At 46.5% G+C, this 16,732-nt stretch overlaps 1 protein-coding gene and 1 pseudogene across 1 annotated transcript in view; both read left to right on the forward strand.

Moving 5' to 3' along the window:
* LOC129017490 (misshapen-like kinase 1) overlaps window positions 1-16,732 on the forward strand; it is a 56,034-nt gene that overhangs the window by 38,238 nt on the left and 1,064 nt on the right. Inside the window, 5 exon segments of the mRNA XM_063657020.1 lie at window positions 6,385-6,429; window positions 7,526-7,624; window positions 8,181-8,225; window positions 8,869-9,045; window positions 16,263-16,404. The gene's annotated coding sequence lies outside the window, so the exon portion shown is untranslated.
* Window positions 13,216-16,732, forward strand: part of LOC134738756 (HEAT repeat-containing protein 6-like) — a 33,827-nt pseudogene continuing 30,310 nt past the window's right edge.

Raw genomic sequence — 16,732 nt, forward strand, 5'->3', positions numbered from 1 at the left:
AAGACTAGTTTATACCATAATGCCAACCGAGTCTAGGTTATATACCATCATGTCTATTTAGTCTAGATCGTAAACCATTGTACCAATATAGTCTACTTTATAAGCCAGTTTGGTCCAGTTGCAGTGTGCTCACTTGGTCTAGAAAGTCCAGACCACTGTCACAATGCATAAGACCAATTCCTGCCTTCCCGCCCTCAGACGTGCAGGGTAGTGCAGTGAACAGAGAGACTGTTGCCAGATGGTGTGGGCACACTCTGATTGGGTATTTCTATGGAGAACTGTTGCACACATTGGAAAGCCAGGAGCAGGCAGGAGGGGCTATGGGGAGGGCAGGGTTGTGACGTAAAGCTGCATGTCTGCCAAGGACATCTGTAGACAGTCTGTCTCCACCCCTGTCCTCTGCCTGAGAAGGTCATGCTTGTGTCAGACAACCTGGATGCCCTCACCCCTGCGCTGTGCTAGAGACCCACACTGGGACCTGGTCCTCCACAGTTCTAATCAATTGATTGATTCATTCATCACCACCTCCTGGCAAACCTTGGACTAAGGGCCTGAGCTTTTGGGTTTTTTTTGAAAGCTGTCGGGAGCCATGGCAAGAGCAGCTTTTACACCCTCTCTGTCCTTGTAATCTGTCCAGCCCCAGAGCAATTGTGTTTTTTATGGATGGTGTGTTTGTTTGGGAGGTTCCCTGCTACCTGATCCCATGTGGATGCCACCTGAAGGCCACCAGCAGGGTCTCACCATGGGAAAGGTTCCATCTGGGTATAGTTGTCAGACGTTCCCGACTTGTTCACTGCCCATTCTGATCTTACAATTCCATCTCCTGTGGTCCCCATGTGACTGTGAGACCTGATGCTCTCTTGCCCCTGAACCTTCTGTGTGGTTTCATGGAGATGACTGCTTTCATCTCAGTTGTAAATGGTAGTCACCCTCTGCCTCCACCCCCACTGCCAGACTAACGGTTCTCGACTAACCAAGAGTATTGGAGGTAAAACATGATTTTACCCACAGGAGCATTGTGCTCACTCCCCAAGCCCCAAGCCTGTGTCTTCCACAGTCTGAGGGTAGGGAATCCTGCCCTGCCCTTTGCATCCTGGGAGGATTTGCAGAACAAAAGCAGCTCCTGCTAATGAGCATCTTCTTGACACCCAGTGGGACAAGCACTCTTCGTAGCGCAACTTTACGGTCAAACAGCCATTAAGAGATGCAGCCAGGTTCAAATCTAGGCCCGTACAAGACAAAGCTTGGGGTCTTATTAGTACAGTCTATCATGAGGTCTCCCTCCCCAGCCCCACCATCAGGGTGTGCTGATGAGTGACACCTCCTCCCTTCATCCCAGTTCAGAAAGGATTGGAGCAGACGGTAGCAGCTTGCACCTAGCCTCCAAGTTGGCATGGTATTTAGGAAAGTTTCCCCAGATGGGCAAGACAGCAATGGCTCCCTCTCTACAAAACATAAAAAAATCAGCTGTGCATGGTGGCATGTACCTGTAGTCTCAGCTACTCAGGAGGCTGAAGGAGGAGGAGGAGGAGGAGGATCACTTGAGCCAAAGAATTTGAGGCTGCAATGAGCTATGATTGCACCACTGCACTCCGGCCTGAGCAACAGAGTGAGACCCCATCAAAAAGAAAGAAGAAAGAAAGAAATTTTAGCTATTTTGAAATCATGTTTGTTTAGAAATAAGGAAGGACTCCACTTCAGCTTGTAATCATGACATTTCTCTTTTTACTGTTTATACCTCATGAAATAACGTTAGAAGCAGCCAAAACATTGAAACTCCAAAACATTAATCTGATTGGAAATTCTTTATCTCAATGGCCTTTATGTCTAATCTATAACAATGTGAATTTTCCATGCCCTTTTATTTTCCTCTTGGGGCAAAACTGAAGTGCAAATAACTCAAAATCCATTTTCTCATCTGTATTTGAAGATGTTTTACTTTAAATATAAGCCAAAAAGATCATCCATAATAGCAGTTGAGCCCTATATCATGAATATAATTTCTCAGTTAATTCCATTCCTCATATCTAAGTACTGAGATAGTCCAATAATTTATTAAATTCTACTAAGTCAAATCACTAAATTGTCATTTATAAAACTCTTCCTCATTGTTCTCTAAGTTTCTTAGCTCTGCAGAAGTGTACACATACCCCAATTTTGAGTCCCTTATCCTTCATCTCACTTCTTACCACAAGGTTGATTTGTCAGTTATTTAGCTCAATCCTAAATTTGCCAGGTTGCACCTAGCCTCCAAGTTGGCATGGTATTTAGGAAAGTTTCCCCAGACTGGGCAAGACAGCAATGGCCCCCTCTCTATAAAACATAAAAATAGCTGTGCATGGTGGCATGTACCTGTAGTCTCAGCTACTCGGGAGGCTGAAGGAGGAGGAGGAGGAGGAGGATCACTTGAGCCAAAGAATTTGAGGCTGAAATGAGCTATGATTGCACCACTGCACTCCGGCCTGAGCAGCAGAGTGAGACCCTATCAGAAAGAAGAAAGAAAGAGAGAGAGAGAGAGAGACAGGAAGGGAGGGAGGGAGGAAGGAAGGAAGAAGAGGAGAGAAAGAAAGAAAAGAAAAGGAAAGAAAGAAAAAGAAAGAACAAAAAAGAAAAGAAAGAAAAGAAAGTTTTCTTAATGTATTGGGAATTTCTCCATTTCACTCAGAATCAGGAGATCTGAGCCTCAACTTGAACTTACCCCTGACTAGCTGGGTGACCACAGGCTCAGCTACTTGACTTTGCTGAGCCTGTTTCCTTTTCTGTGGTGTGCAAGCAGTGTAGAAGAACACCAGGTCCCTGACAGTTTCACAGCAGTCTGGGTTTGAAATAGGCAGCTTCCCTGGGAGCAGGAACAATTGAAGACTTTAGTCAGAACACCAGCTCAACACTAAACAACTGGAAGGCCTGTGTTTTCTAACTTAACACACGTTTCTTGGGAGAATATTATTTCTGTAAAAACTTTGCAAGTAAGTATTTGGAGCCCTTTCAGCTTGATAAGCCTGTGATACTGGAGGAAAGCCAGTTTGCTTATGGTTAAGAAGAAAAATCCAGCACTTATTTGCTCTCCAGTGTAGTTTTACAACATGCAGCTCTAGAACCTATTTTTTAGCCATTTCTCCCTCTACTCTGCAGGAACTGATCCTATCAGGTTGCTGCCCTGATTTATAGTGAGGTAATTACTAGTTCCTCCATCGATTAGTCCATGAACAACCACTCAGCCAGTGTTCTCTTAGAGTCCAGCGAGGCTTGGAGAGAAATCACACAAACCTCAATTCTAATTTCCAATACCCGTTAAATACATATCAGAAGGCATTTCATCAAGGTCCAATCTCTGCCATATAAACTTTGGGTCTGGGAGGGTTCAGACACGAGAGGGGCTGTGAGCTCCTATGGAGACAAGGAAGGCTGCTTGTAGGAGGTGGGCTGTGAGCTGGTCCCTCAAGAATGAGTGAGAGTTGTTTAGGGCAGTGCTACTCAAAATGTGGTCCTGAGACTTGCAGAATTAGCATCACCTGGGAACTTGTTAGTACTGTGGATTCTTGGATTCCCACTCCACTCCCACTAAATCAGTGACTGTGGTGGGACCTAGCAAGTTGTTTACTAACAAGATGCACCCAGATGATTCTGATGTATACTCTAGTTTGACTACTCCTCTTTTAGGGGGAAGAAGTGGCCTCAGGGAGGCTGGAGGTGTCTTGGGAACCAAGTGCATAGACCAAGCGAAACTCCAGAGAGGAGTGAGCCTAGTACTAGTGGAACAAAGGTGCCTTCAGGGAACACTGGGAGGCTGGGCCTGGGTGACAGCCCCGACTTCCCCCATTCACTCCTATATGACCTTGAATAACTCACCTAGCATCTCTGAGTGTGTACTTTCTCCTCTGTAAAGGAGGGAAATCACACTGCCCTGGAGAGTGGCTGAAAGATCAAACAAGGTAATGGACGTAAAGCCCCTGGCACAGTGCCTGGCACGATGCAGGCAGCAGAAGATGCTGAGTCCCCTGGAGGTGAGGAGCTAGGAAGGGAGAATGTGGGAAATGAAGAGGGAGGGTCAGGCTTCGGGCCATGGACTTGGTGAACAGGGGCTTTCCTATGATTCCTGTCTTTGGAGGGCGTTTGCTGTTCAGGGCTTTAGGGGACAGTTGGAGGGTGCATCTCTTTGGGCGGTCACAATAAAGGGAGGTCACAGTGTTTTGAGGCCCCTTCTGCTTACCTGCATGTGAACAGTGTATGTCAAGATTGGTGGGGAGAAAGGCCACCATCTATATGTCTGTGATGGTGATGAAGCAGGAACCAGTCCACATCCAGACTCTCGGCCCCTTCTCTCCGCATCCCAGAGGGTGCCATGTTGCAGAAATCTCTACTTGAAGAGCGTGTCCCTAGAGGCAGGGTTCAGGGACCCCATGACACAGTAACCTCCCCGGATGTGGACTGTTTCCTACTTCATCACCATCATAGACATATAGAATGTGATCTTTCGCCCAACCCATCTTGACATATGCTGTTCAGATGCAGGTAAGCAGAAGGGAAACATCTGTTGCTTCTCCTGGGCAATCTCAGCTAAGTCCTTCAGGTCAGTAGCAGACATTTGCTGGGTGCTAGCTGTGCAGCAATCCTGGTGCTCATGTGTGGACTCAACCTCAGTGTCTGAGGTGCTCCCCACCTGGAGGGGACACAGGACACTGTGGGTCCTGTGACATCATTTATTCAGCACTGGCCAGGCACTGGTCTCAGCACTTGACACACACGATTTCATTTCAGCCTCACAAATGCCTCAGAAGGCAACAAGGAGACTCAGAGAAGGAAACTGAGGCTCAGAGCAGGGACACCTGGCTCAAGGTCACAAAGTCGGTATAAGACAGAAGTGGACTCAAGTCCGGGCTGTCAGACTTTGGAACCACTTTGCTTTACCGCCTTGGGGGAAAGGATATCATGTCATGGGAGAGGGAGGGAAGGCTTCACAGGTGGTGACATCTGACATCTTTGCAGAGTTTACAAGCTAAATGTGAGTTCTCCAGGTGAACCAAAGGGGTGAGGCATTCTATTCAGAGGACAGGTGTGTGCACAAATGGCCCTGTGTAAGCTGGGGCCTGTCTGCCAGGGGCTGACCTCTAACGCACCTCCAGCACTTACAAAAACCTATCCCAACCTCAGTTCTGTCCCTTTCCCTAACACGAGGAACAAAAGTAGCTGCCCTCTCAGAATCTTCTGGTGCTTCCTGCTTCTCTTGTTGCCCGGGTCTGCAGCGGCAGCTCCCAGCCCCTTGGCTCTCTGGCCCTCCGCCCCAGGCAGCGCCAAGCCTGGGGGTGGGATCTGAAATGCCCCTGGAGTCACAACTTCTCTTGCTCATTATTCCAAGAAGGGGCCCTGAAGAGGTCTGCCAGCCCCTTGCCTCTCCCTCCACTGACCAGCACACTGCAGGTGCTTGGGAAATCCAGGGATTGAAGTGAGTGGCAGGGCAGGGCAGGCAGAAACTTTCCCGAGGCCACCGCAAGGAGGAATGAGCTCCCTGCTTGGCCGGGGGCACAGATACTTATGACTCGCTGTTGGTGTTCCCCTTGTTACCCTCCAGTAACTGTTACTGATAGTCAATAATGAGCTTGCATTTTCCCAAGTTTGTGTAACTGCCTTGAGGAGTCCTATTTCTCTGAAATAAAATAAATATTGGCACTTAAAACCAAGAGGACATGATCTTGCTAAATGAACAAACCATTATCTCACAGTGACCCAGCAGGGTGCTGCGGACAGTCTTCCATGAAAGTTTACTGAAAAAAAGGATGAATGGATGGAAAGAAGGAAGAAAGGGGGATCTTTAACATTAACTATAGTAGGATCATCACCAATGATTGTAGTTATTATTTTTCCATTTTCTGGACATCAGACCCTTTAGCCACATGAATCTTTAGCCACTGGAGGCCACAATGAAATAAACCAACAAATACTTGTAGAGCATCTACTATGGGTGAGGACCCCCGAAGTTCCTGGTGCCCACTGAGCCCCCTTCACAGTCTTGGCAATAAAGATAACTTTATTTACCAAATATCTCCCAGTTCTCTTCCAATATAAATGCAACAGCAGGGAATGGGATTGGATTTAGATGCCAGGTCAGGTTACTGATGGGCAGGGAAGGCTAGCGGTGCATCCGGGGCCTGCCTAATCCAGGCTTTCATCCAGTACTTTGCTGTTTCATTCCCAACACACCTGTTCTCATCCATCTGCAGACTGTCTCTTTTTACGATCTGCTGAAGAGGCTTTAAACAATCGTGGAGAACCAATGTACCTTTCCATCTGCATTAATCAGACAAAAGGTAGAGGTTGTCTAAGATTAAAAATGTCTAATATCTAAGTTTTATTATCTCCTCCCCCCCTTTTTTGTTTTGATCTTAGGACTTCAAGGACAGCAAGGAAGAAAAGGAGAATCAGGAGTTCCAGGTAAAGGGCTGGCTGCATTTTCATCCCTCAGAGTGATGACGGGGAAGGCCTGCCCGTTCAGAGAGCAGGTCTTGTTGACTTTGAACGCACAGCTGTGACCTTCTCCCAAAGTGGAGGTTAAGACTCCAGGGCTCTGTTTCTCAAGCCTCAGATTTCTCTGCTGCAAAACCTGGGAACAACAGGAACTCAGCATCCTGAGGGGTGTAGAGTGTGGGGCAGGGGCTGAGGATGGCAAAGGGGAAAAATGTCAGGAGAGCTGGGGGTGCAGGCGGAGGCTCCAGGCTGTGCAGCTGCCATGGAGCTGTGCCCATTCTGCTCCATCCACGGCTGCTGCTTCCCCACCTCAGCTGTGGCCCATTTGCCTCTTCTTCTTGGCCCCCAAGCCTCTCCTGTCTGCCTCCCACTGCCTGTTGCTGGGCTTTCTTATTCTTAGCCTCACCTCCAGAGCCTGTGCTTCAGTTGGGTACTGAGCTGGCACCAGCTGCAGGGTGTTTCTAGGCCTCTCAACAGCCCTGCCCCTGTGAGTGCAAAAGTGAGATTTTTCAGACACATTCTTGAGCAACTTTTCTTCCTCATAAGCTAGATATTCTATTACCATTTTGTGTTTTGTTTTATTTTTTTTTCAATTTTTTTAGAGACAAAGTCTCTGTGTCACCCAGGCCCGAGTGCAGTGGTGCCAGGATAGCTCACTGCAGACTTGGCCTCCCAAAGCATTGGGATTACAGGAGGAAGCCACTGTACCTGGCCTCTGTTACTATTTCAGTTCACTAAAGGACACATCGAGGCTTAGAAACATTCCAGCAAATTCTCCTAGCATGGCTAGAACTTCCACATAACTATGTAATTCCAGAAGGATGAAAAATCTGTGGAATACCACCAGCTATTTCAGCCTGCCTATTCTCAACAGCATTTACCTAAGAGTTGAGAGATCAGTGCAGCCCCTGTATGGACCACAGACGGGCTGAAATTCAGATAGCCCAGCCATGGGGGAGGTCTGGCAGTTAAGGGTAACTCATTTATTAAACAGCAAGGCCCTTGGGTCTCTCTTGGGAAGGCAAAGCAGGGCACCTGACCAGGGCAGTGTCTGTCCTTCCAGGCCCTGCAGGTGTGAAGGGAGAACAGGGGAGCCCGGGGCTGGCAGGCCCCAAGGGAGCCCCTGGACCAGCTGGCCAGAAGGGAGACTGGGGAGTGACAGGTAAGGCCTCTGCATCTGATTCCTTGCTTCTTAGGACTATGCTTTACAGCCAGTTCTGTACCTTAAAATAGGAAAGGCCCTGTTTTAAGAGTTTTGGGGGTTTTCAGAACCCAGGAGGGTAAAGGTTTATTTCTTTAATTGATAAGTCTTGCGCTGGGGGTTGCCCTAGGCATGGAGCACACAGCAGTGGGTTAGGCGCAGCTCTAGCATCTGAGGCAGGGGCATGAACGTGCACTTGAGCCATGCCCCACAACCCAGCACCCCTGGACGGTTTCCATGAAGGAGATGAGCCCATCCCACTCCATGTCGCTGACCAGACCAAGTGTCCCTCACCAATCTAACTTCAACCCCTCTTGCTGTAGCTCAGGCCCATTTCTTCCTGCTCAATCATTGACACCCGCAGGACATCCCGTCCCCGTAATGCCAGGCCACGGGTGAGACCCAGAGAGAGTCTAACCACCCCCACCACTCCACCCGCTCCCCACTCCCGCAAATGCAGGCAAAGGCATCCTGCCTGGGTTTCTTTCAAACCGTGTGGGTTTTCTCCTCATGACAGGATCTTCTGGGGAGAAAGGAGTGAAGGGAGAAAAAAGTGAAAGAGGTAATCACTATTTATATTCTCTTTAATGTGTGCTTTAAAGTCAATTCTGTACCTGAAAATTGTGTGTGTTGGGGGAAGAGACCTTGGTTCTCAAATAAATTTCTCATTTGGGGGAAGAGCTGAGGGTCTAGTCCCTTGAATGAGCCTGCCCACAGCACAGAAGAGCAGTCTGCCTCCCCAGCCACTCTCTCCCTTCCTTCCTTCTCTCCCTTCCTTCCCCCTTTCTACTTCTTCCTTTCCTTTTCTCTCTCCCTCCCTCCCTCCCCTTTTCCTTCTTTCTTTCCTCTCCCTCCCTCCTTCCTTTCCCTCTCTCCCTCCATCCTTTGCTTCCTTCCTTCTCTTTTCTCAACTTTTCTTTTTTTCTCTCCACGACACATGACAAGACGTGGCGTATGCGATTTGCAAACCAGCCACAGGGGCACCTGCCCCCCTGGCCTTGTGCCTGCAGGCCCCAGATGCACAGAGGCTGCATGCCAGGTTGGGTTGGTACTACAAAGTGGGATCTTCCAGGCTCTGGTGACAGTCAAGCAGGGGCATTTCTTTTCCTTAACTGTAGAACTCCAAAATGAAAAGAAAGAGCCCGCACTTACCCAAAGCCCCAAGGGGGCTTCCTCGCCTCTCCCACCTGTGTTTCTTCACCCAGGTGAAAACACAGTGTCCGTCAGGATTGTCAGCAGTCATAACCGAGGCTGGGCTGAAGTTTACTACAGTGGTACCTGAGGGACCATTTGCGATGATGAGTGGCACAATTCTGATGCCACTGTCTTCTGCCGCATGCTGGGTTACTCCAGAGGAAGGGCCCTGTACAAAGTGGGAGCTGGTAAGTGAGTCACCAGCCAGGGGCCTCTTCCCCAGAGGTGTGGATGTGGCTTTCTCTTGCTGGTGGGGTGTTGGCAAGTGACTCTGTGGTTTTCCTTAAAAGAAAAGTATTGGTCCAAGCAACCAAAAAGCTCCTGCAGCACAGGGCTCCAGGTATGCGTCCTTCCAGCTTGGCAACGCCAGCAGAAAGATGGCCTGTCTTCTCCAGCACTGACAGTGAAGGCTGGCCTGGCTTTGGTCAATGTCCATCCAGCCCTGGAGTCAGAATGCCACATGGCTGAGGGTGTTTGCTGGGGATGGCTCTCCAAAGGACAGCTGAGTTGATGGAACTGGAAGAACACAGAGAAGATTCAGGGCAGGCAAACACAGACGTTCACTCCAGCTGTCTGCAAATCAGCAGCCTAGATTGACCAGCAGTCTTGGCTGTGATCATCTGTAAAGAGAAGATGGGAAGGGAAGAGAAAACAAATCAGAGCAGGGACTTACTAAAATTTTGGGAAAATGTCTTCGGATGCTGGAGACTCAGCCTATGTCTTTCAGCCAAAAGTTCAAACCTTGAGCAAAGGAGTTAAGTCCCCAGGCAGAGCCCTTTTCTCTGGCCATAGGAACTGGCCTAGCAGGACACGAGGCCAGTTCCCCTTGCTCCCAACCCCAAGTGCTCCCTGTCCTTACCCCAACCCAAAGCAAATGCCCGCTTTAGAGCAGGGCAGTGGCTTGATTACAGAGGCATGTGAGGAAGGTGGACACAGCAGGAGTGAATTAGCAGGGAGGAAACTAAACGCTGGGACACCCACCTAGGAAGATATTTCAAATAGAGTGGGGTTTAAGTATTAAATATTTGCATGAGACTTTTGTCAAAGGGTAGAGAATAGAACGGAGGCAGAGTCATTATAATACCAACAACAACAACAACAAAAACAGGCTAAGCCAGCCATCAGCACATTGGGCTGGAATGGGCCAGAATGAGTGAGAGAATTCAGCAGTCTACCCCAGATGGAAGCTCCCAGGCACACACATGGCTGCTTTGCTTTGACTCTAATCCTACCCTTCTTGCTCTCTCTCTTGCTTTCTATGTGATGTGAAGATGTGAAGAACTTTTCACATCTTCTCCCAATGTATCAGCTACTCTCTTTGCTTCCTGCTTCCCTTTGCTAGCTAGCACTTTGGGAGATCAAGGTCAGGAGATCAAGGCCATCTTGGCTAACACGGTGAAACCCCATCTCTACTAAAAATACAAAAAAATAATTAGCCGGGCATGGTGGTGGCTGCCTGTAGTCCCAGCTACTCGGGAGGCTGAGGCAGGAGAATGGTGTGAACCCGGGAGTCGGAGGTTGCAGTGAGCTGAGATTACGCCATTGCACTCCAGCCTGAGGGACAAAGCAAGACTCCGTCTCAAAAAAAGAAGAAGAGAAAAAATAGGAAGCAAGCTGGGTATGTGCGTTTAGAGGTGCTGTGCATTTTCAGCATTATAAATGAATAGAGATGAGTGGCAATAGTTTTTTTGGTCCATAGATTTTTGGTATCTTAACTAGTTTTGGATCTCTTCCACTAAAGGGATTGCCTGTTGAACGTTGTTAGGAATGTAAGTACTGAAGGCAAACTGCCTGGGTTTGAATTTTGTTCTGTCCGTTGCACCCTGCCTGGCTTCAAATCCTAGCTGTGCTTATTACGTTCTTTTAAGGGGATGACCTTTGAGCAAATGTCTTAGCTTCTGTTTTCCCAAGTAAATGGACACAATAGTTGCTACCTTGTGAAAGATTCGTGTAATTGACCAGCGTTTACCAAGTAGCATCAGTGTTTATTTAGTTTTAGTCATTGGTGATTCTGCAGCTGGACTGTGAGGGGGTGCTGGGGTGGGGGTGGTGTGTGTGTGTAGTACTTAATTGCATGCAGAAAGGAAAAGATACTTTTGATAACTGAGAGGCAGCTTTTCTCTGCTTTTGTGTCAAAAGGGAAGGGAGTTTGGAGAGGGAAACGAATTCTCTTTAATACTAAGCTCTCTTCCACAAAACCAGAGGTAGATAGGATGTGCAATAATTTACAGAATTTCTAGACTTCAACAATCTGATTTTTTAAAATATATTTTTATTTTTTCAGGTTGAGACTGAGCTATGAAGTTAATCTGTGGCAACATTCTGGATGCACTGGACAAACACCTCATCCCAGCAGCTACCACTGGCAAGTCCAGGGTTTTCTATTATGAAATGTAGGTTCTACACTAGAAAGGAAAATGTAAGATTAAAAGTTGGCCTTTTTAGAATCATGACTTTCTTCTATGTAGGTTTCCAACTTTTATTTAAAAATAATTGTTTAATGTTAGAAGGCTAGTTAATGTTGGAATAAAAAGATGGTCAGGCTATTATAAAAATGTATTAGCCTTTGTTTTACTTATTTATATTCTTTTGCTTTCATGGGACTTATCTCATTCCCCTCCCCCAAATGGCCACACATTGCACAGTGCTGGCTGAATGTTTCATGCAGAAATTTTATGATTAATACGCTCATGTCATTTCTTGGAACCATTTGCTTGTTTAATTCTAGTCTTTCAAGTGATAATTTTGTTGATATTTAGAGGCTCCTCAGTGAATTTCTGTGGAATTTTTGGTTATATTTAATAAGGAAAATAATATGAAATGTCTAAGAAAAAAAAAGAAACAAAGCCAATTATTCCTGAGAGCATTTAAAATTATTGAAGTACACTTGTTAATTGTTAGTATAGAACCTACATTTCATAATAGAAAACCTTGGACTTGCCAGTGGTAGCTGCTGGAATGAGATGTTTGTCCAGTACATCCAGAACGTCGCCAGATTTTTAGCTCAGTCTCAACCTGAAAAAATAAAAGTAAATTTAAAAAAAATCAGATTGTTGAAGTCTAGAAATTCTGTAAATTAATACACATTCTATGCACTTCTGATTTTGAGGAAGAGAGCTTAGTATTGAACAGAATTCGTTTCCCTCTCCAAACTCCCTTCTCCCCTTTTGACACAAAAGCAGAGAAAAGCGGCCTCTTGGTTATCAAAAGTTATCTTTTCCTCCATCCCAACACCCCCTCACAGTCCAACTGCAGAATCACCAATGACTGAAACTGAACACTGATGCTGCTGGGTAAACGCTGGTCAATTACACGAATCTTTCACAAGGTAGCAACTATTGTGTCCATTTACTTGGGAAAACAGAAGCTAAGACATTTGCTCAAAGATCATCCCCTTAAAAGAACGTAATAAGCAGAGCTAGGATTTGAAGCCAGGCAGGGTGCAAGGGACAGAACAAAATTCAAACCCAGGCAGTTTGCCTTCAGTTTACATTCCTAACAATGTTCAACAGGCAATCCCTTTAGTGGAAGAGATCCAAAACTAGTTAAGATACCAAAAATCTGTGGACCAAAGTAACTTGCTACTCATCTCTATTCATTTGTAATGCTGAAAAGGTACAACACCTCTAAAACGCACATACCCAGTTTTGCTTCTTTTTTTTTGAGACGGAGTCTCGCTGTCACCCAGGTTGGAGTGCAGTGGCGCGATCTCGGCACTGCAGGCTCCGCCCCCCGGGGTTTAGGCCATTCTCCTGCCTCAGGCTCCCGAGTAGCTGGGACTACAAGCGCCCGCCACCTCGCCCGGCTAATATTTTGTGTTTTTAGGAGAGACGGGGTTTCACCGTGTTAGCCAGGATGGTCTCGACCTCCTGACCTCGTGATCAGCCCGCCTCGGCCTCCCAAAGTGCTGGGATTACAGGCGTGAGCCACCGCACCCGGCCTTTTTTTTGAGAAAGAGTCTCGCTGTGTCACCCAGGCTGGAGTGCAGTGGCAGGACCTCAGCTCACTAGAAGCTCCGCCTTCCGGGTTCACGCCATTCTGCTGCCTCAGCCTCCTGAGTAGCTGGGACCACAGGCGTCCGCCACCACGCCCTGCTAAGTTTTTTGTATTATTAGTAGAGACGGGGTTTCACCGTGTTAGCCAGGATGGTCTCGATCTCCTGACCTCGTGATCCGCTGGCCTCGGCCTCCCAGAGTGCTGGGATTACAGGCGTGAGCCACCGTGCCCGGCCTCCAAGCCAATTTGTGACAAGCATTTGCGGGGTACTAGTCAGAAGGGTCCCGTAGTCATGGAAACCCCTCTGCGTCCCAGTCCGGTCTAAAAAAGGTACTTCCGGAACTAGCGCGCGGAGCGGGATGATGCCCCCGAAGTATTTCCCTGGGACTCTTTCCTCCCCCGCCCCCGACCCCAACCCGTACCACGTAGGAAAGATGGCTGCTGTGCAAGTTGCTTGCTGGTTGCTTTCCGGGCACCGGCGGGAAGCACCGCGAGAATCAATCCCTGAGTGAGGCAGTGGGTTTCGTCGCTTGTCCGCCAGGCTCTGCGCCCTGCGCCCTGATGACAGCAGCTCCACCCGCACCGAGATCCACCTGCTCTTCGATCGGCTCATCTCCGAGAACTACAGCGAGGGCAGTGGCGTGGCCCCGGAAGTAGTCGGCGCCCTCCGGAGAGAGCCGGTGCGGTCCCTGCTGGTCCCGGCATCACCCCTCGGTGAACTCAGCTGGTGGCCTCCGCCTTCCTTTCCCTGCTCTTCCCACTCTCGCGCCTGATGATTTAGTTTCAGGCTGGCGTGCCCCCTCCTACCTTGGCACATTCTTAGTTCTCCATTCGGAAGACCCTGCAGCGCTTGGCATGCTGGAGTCATTCAAAATGCAACTTGAGACTCCTGCTCTGATAATGCGTCAGGTTTCCTCTCTGATACCCCTTTCCCTCGGCCCGCACCCTCCTTGACTCTCTCTGTATGCACCCAGAACACTTTGTTGACAAAATGCATTACTACTGTTTATTGCCTACATGGTACATGGACCACGTGGGAATCTTAGAACTTGGGTAGTATTAGGTCTTTTTTGCTTATGAAAATACTGAAGCTCATAAAAATACACTATACAAAACTCCGCCACAAAGCCCCTGCGTTTTCTGTTCCTACACATTAGCTCTTCCCCTCTGCCATCTTTCTGAGTAATCTTACACACATCAGGCCTTAAATTAATGAATTCTTTCAACTGTTGACACCATGGCCTTCTGGCCCTATGTAGGAAAGAGGGAAGTGGTGCAAGTTGCCTGCTTACACAGGCATCTCAAACTAGACAGTTCCAAAAGATGAAATTCATTAGCTCCAAACACACATTCCCGTCCCCAGCCCATCCCACCTTCCAACACACATGCACCATCCACCAAGTCACACAAGACACAAACACTGGTTCTTCCCTCCTTCATCCCAGATCCTGTCCAATTCAGATATTTCAGAATGTGTCTCATATATATTTCTCAGTTCATCCTCTCCTGTCTGTTCCCATAGCGAGTGTCTTAGACCTCAGGCAAGGCGACTTATGCCTGGACTGTTCTGCTGGTCTCCTCTGACTGATCTCCTGCCTGCTGTCTCGCTCCTCTCCAAGCCAGTCATTCCTCTGCTGCCAGAATGATCTTTTCTTTAGGAGGAAAAAAAATAATTGATCATAAAATTTAAAATGTGCTTTGGAAAAGTCTTCAATACATATTGGTAAATGGTTGGAGCAAGTTACAGAACAATTCATACAGAATGAGATCAGTATGAAGCTGGAGGAGGGATTTTAAAATATGTGTGTTTATATGTGCAAAGTAAAAGGTCTGAAAGAATTGACAACAGAATAATAGTGTATGTCATTAGGAAGCAGACTGAGATTAAGGCAGTAGTCGAGGACTTTAGCTGTATTTGTATAATTTGATACTTTTGCAACAAAACTTCGTGCCTTTCCATTCTCTCCTTTTACTCCCCCGTTTGTTCCTGTGTGCAGTCATTTAAAACTTGCTTTTCTTCAGGCACCTACTGGTGTTTCACACCTCCAGGTTTTTGCATACTCTGTCCACTTTGCTTGCAGTGTTTTTTGATGCCCTATCTGGAAAATTTCTCCTCATCCTTCAAATCATTCCAGATTCTGCTTTACAATCACCTCCACAAGGCCTCCCTAATTACTGTTCCTGGACAGAGTTTGTACGTTATTCTTTCAGCACTTAATTCACCTTATTTTAATTATTTGTTGTGTTTCTTTCTCTCTCACTAGTTTGTGAGCTCTTTGAGTTTCAGGAACATGTTTGACCTTTGGAGCCCAAAAACCTAGCACGCTATGGCACATAGTAGGTGCTGAGAACCTTGTCATTCTATAAACATCAATGGATGAATGAAGAGTGGGACTTGCAAATAGGTCCCTCTTTTTTTTTTTTTTTTTTTTTTTTTTAAGAATTCCCTAATTATTCGTAAAATCCGTAGAAGTGTTAGGAGTTAGGACTGATTTTTCCCAACGGCATTGAAAATCTGGTTCACTTACCTTTTGATATTTTTAACTTCAGTTTGTGCTTTTATACCCTAGAAGCCTTTCTTTGGTTATTTAATTATACTGTCTCTACATATGTAGAGAACAGAGTCTTCAGCCTGACCAAAACCATACTGATTGTTTTCCTTTTTTTTTTTTTCTCTTTTCTTTTTTTTAAGAGACAAGGTCTCAAATCTGTCATCCAGACTGGAGTGCAGCAGCAAGATCATAGCTCGCTGTGACCTTGAACTCCTGGGCTCAAGCAGTCCTCCCGCTTTGACCTCCCAAAGAACTGGGATTAGGTGTGAGCCACTGTGCCTGGCTTTTTCCTTCTTTTTTAGCACATCCTATTTTTGTGCTATCACTTCATTTTTTTCCTTCCTGCCTCACATTTTCTTTCCCCATTTTGAATGTGAATATTTACTTTTATTTTCCCATTTGGCTGTGTTTTGAGGATCCTCACTTGACTAATAAGTATTTTACCTCTTCTTTACCTTTTTTTGTTTTTTGGTAGGACGTTAGCACTCTTCTTGTCCAGGCTTACCGACTGGTACCTCTTAATCAGAATCATCTTGTCAGCAAAGTGTCCCAGCTTATCCACCACTTACTTAACAGATTATAGGTAATCATGTGGGTAACTCTAGAATTCATATCATGAACTTTGAGAGTAAGTAGATACCTTTGAAATACTACATCTGTAGTAGGTATGATAGGCTGTTGTTGGAGATGCTATAAGAATGCTTTTAAAGCAAATATAACTCTGATCCAAACAAAATTATTCTGTAGAATTCTAGAAGTTTGTCTATTAGTTGTATGCCTTTCTGTTTGGTTCAGTAAACCAATATCATTCAGGTCCCCCAAGCTTATAATTTCCTTTTTTTTTGTTTGTTTTTGAGATGGAGTCTCACACCGTTGCCCAGGCTGTAGTGCAGTGGCACGATCTCAGCTCACTGTAAGCTCTGCCTCCCGGGTTCACACCATTCTCCTGCCTCAGCCTCCCAGGTAGCTGGGACTACAGGCGCCCATCACCACGCCCAGGTAATTTATAATTTCTTATGAAAGATACACTTGAACAAAATATATCTAAGAATAAATTGAAATAATCCCCTGCCTCTCTCCTACCAATATTTTTCCCCTTTCCTGAAGCTACCATTTTTGTGGTCTACTTTTGATGCTTCTAAAATATAAGAAGTAGCTTGGGGCCAAGGGGACAGCAGGATAAAAAGACTCCAGTTATTTATTTAAGACTGTTACCACATGAGTATGTGAATATATTTAAGAGCACAAAACATATCAACTAGCATTATGTGAATTAGGATGCTTTTGGATGCAAAAAACAGAAAAACCATCCCAGAGTCACTAAACA

Source organism: Pongo pygmaeus, chromosome 19 (assembly GCF_028885625.2).
Source record: "Pongo pygmaeus isolate AG05252 chromosome 19, NHGRI_mPonPyg2-v2.0_pri, whole genome shotgun sequence".
NCBI classification, from domain to species: Eukaryota; Metazoa; Chordata; class Mammalia; order Primates; family Hominidae; genus Pongo; species Pongo pygmaeus.